General features: G+C 44.3%; 1 pseudogene; it reads right to left on the bottom strand.

The window, feature by feature from the left end:
• Positions 1-823: 823 nt before the first annotated feature.
• Positions 824-941, bottom strand: LOC111763189 (small nucleolar RNA SNORA70; annotated as a pseudogene).
• Between the last annotated feature and the right edge of the window lie 2,199 nt (positions 942-3,140).

Consider the following 3,140-nt stretch of genomic DNA (forward strand, 5'->3'; position numbering starts at 1 on the left):
AGATGTAGTGCTTGGTTTTGTGTGTCACATAACCAGCAAAGATCCTCCACTTGACTGCAGTGCCAGGTGGGGTTGTACACCTTGTCAAACTCCTTGATGTTGGCCACAGTGTCCTTTTTTCCATTATATTTCTCCACACATGAGTAGCACACTCCACCAAGCACAGTTTCATCTCTGACATGTCTGCATTTTTGAGCACGGCCTTTAGGTTGCACCTGGTTACTGAGGGGTGGGGTTGGCGGACTGCAACCGTGTCCTGGGGGCAGGGCTAGCAGGGCTTCGGCTTGGTGGGAGTGGCCTTTGTCACTGAAGAGGTGGTGCATCTAAGCCCTACAATTATTTTTTATGATTGCAAAATACAAAATACATATTCATTTTCATCCTCATTACTTTTTTTATTGTTGTTGTCAGAAAGTAGTCCATTGGTGGGCACAGGTTGGGTGAGGGCAGTGCTGGCAAAGCCTTCATGAGTGCAGGGCCCATCATTTGTCCTAGCAGCCATGATTGGGGATATATTTGACCCCACAACTATCTGGGAGAAGGTGTTTCTCAACCACCATGTCTTCAAATTCATCAGCATTAAACTTGGTAAAGCCCCACTTCTTCGAGACGTGGATCTTCTGTGGCCAGAAAACTTGAACTTGGTCCTGTAGTAGCACCTCGATCACATGCTCCTTGTTATGATGCTTTGCAGATGGACATGATAACTTGTCTTACATGTATCCTGATTACTTCACCCTGGGGCTCCAAAGGCACCTTGCATGTGTGTTTGGAGCCTATACTGGGAATTGCTCAAGGTCAGAAATGACCATCAGCAGGGAAGGGCTGCCTCCAAGGTCCCTTAGGGCAATCCATACAAGCCACAGGCTGTGGATTCTACCAGGTGTCTGCAGCTGCTGCCCACCAGGCCCCCATGGGGAGAGGAGCTCATTACATTTCAACTTATTGTTTTTGACTTACTGTTCATGACTGTGAAGCACTTTGGAAACTTAAAGCTGCATCCTGTATACTTGCTAATCCTCTCAGTTAAACTGATAACTTGTTGAGATACCAGGAAAAAGTCCGAAACAGAGCTTGATATCACCCTTGGACAGCCTCCTGTAGGTTGACATCTGTCCGTTAGTCTAGTTGTGTTTTTAGAACTGTGGCGAACTCACGACGCTACCCAGGATCTAGCCAACTTACCCCTCGAGAGCTTCCTTTCTCACCTGGGTCAAAGAAGCCAAGGGCTCTGCCCTTAATCCCTTTCTCTCAGGCTATCGTGCCAATCGTTCAGTCCACTAGGACTTGTGCCATGCCTTCTTGGCTCCTGGAGGTTTGCTTTCTCTGTTGGTTCTAACTTAAGGCACCCGTATGCTCTGGATCGTGTTGACTCAGCAATCACTCAGTGGATCTGCCCAAGCAGAGCTTGCCCAAGAGGAGGCCTGAGATGACACCCCCGAGTAATTCTGAAGTTCAGGCAAGCCCTAGTTCTGCCAGGAGGCCAAGCATTCCAAAGGGATTTCCCTTCGCTAGGGGTCCTGGGCACTGTTTTGTGGCCATTCTCAAGTTCACATACGTGGGATAAAAAACAGACCCCAATTTAATCTGCTGCTCCAGCCCCTGCGAGGACACAGCTGGTAAGGGGATGTGGCTTGTATTCACCAGCCAGTCCCTTCTCTGCAGCCTTGCAATAATTTTGTTGTCTTTGTTATTCTGTATCCTGTGGTGACTTCCCTGAGTGCAGTGAGTGATTAATTTAGCTGGTGTCACAGGCTAGAACATGTTGATATAAAGGGAAAAAGAAAGAAAAAAGCAGAGTGCGGCAAGGGTGAAAGGCTGCTGCCGCAAACACACAGCACTGCAGCTCCAGCCCTCGTGCAGAATGCTCCATTGGCCAAAATGACCCCGTGACATTGTTTTTGTGAACCTGAGTGTGAACTTGTGAATGGTTGAGTTCTGAAGTTCAAAGCCTGAAACTCTCCCAGGCCTTTCTGACTTACCCCCACTGCCTCCGAAACATCAGTAGCTTCCAGAAATAATGAAAAACAAATTAGAAATAAAATCAGCACTTTAAAACCCATGGATCTTTATTTTTTGAAAAGGCGTGTGTGTAGGGGTGGGCTTCTACTGTTCGAACACTGGTTTACAATGAAGCAAGACTCAGGACTGTGTTCTCGCAGGTTTATTGCCCAGTCTAGCCCTTTATTCTTCTTGGCTCGTGAAGCTGAGCAGGGCTCGTGCGGCTGTGGATTTGTGAGGCATCTTCTTGTTCATCAATCCTGCGTGGGACCTGGTCTGCACGTGCAGTTGTCCATACTGGTGAGGCTGAGGGCATTCGGCCAAGTGGTCGTTATATTTATACCCCACATAAGGTAGTTTTTATTTAACACCATGGAAAGGGTTTACTTTCATTTTGGATAAACGTCTGATAGTGCATCTGTGAGTCATTAAGAGCCTTTCTGTTACATGGGTTTCACCATCTGTAATCCCACCTCTCCCTCCCCTTTTTGAAACCTTGCTTGACATTTTGGGTGAAGAAATAGAGAGAGAATTTTTTCCTTTTGACACTAAGGCTAGATTCTGACATTTTATCTTAAAGTGATTTTTTAAAACAATAATCGTAATAATTTTCATTAGAAAACAGATACAATTTCATTAAAGAAAATATAGAAATTTTCTAAAAAAGTCACCCAAACTCTTGTTACTCAGAGATTAACCACTGTTAACATGAAAATGCACAGAAAATGTAAGTTACGACTTAATGTGCATAGCATTATCCCATTAAAAAAATTATAGAGAGAAGCACTTATATAAATACACTTGTGACTGGAAAACATGGAAAGTCAGTCTCCCGTTTATCACCATCCCCTGCCAGCTCCTCATTTCCTCTCTCCAGAGGAGGCATTTTCTGAAAGTTCTCTAGGCATATACAAGCCTGAGTTTGTCTGGAGGCAGGGGATTGTTACATGCATACATAATACATACATGGATACATATGCGTACATTCCATTTTCTGTTTGCATAAATTAAAGCATGCTACACATATGCTTGGCACCATGCTTTTTTAAAAACTAATAATATATTTTGAAACTTTTTCTAACACACAGACATAGCCACTTTACTCTTTCTTATAACTGCATAGTATTCCATTTTTTATA

Source organism: Dasypus novemcinctus, chromosome 4 (assembly GCF_030445035.2).
Source record: "Dasypus novemcinctus isolate mDasNov1 chromosome 4, mDasNov1.1.hap2, whole genome shotgun sequence".
Lineage (NCBI taxonomy): Eukaryota > Metazoa > Chordata > Mammalia > Cingulata > Dasypodidae > Dasypus > Dasypus novemcinctus.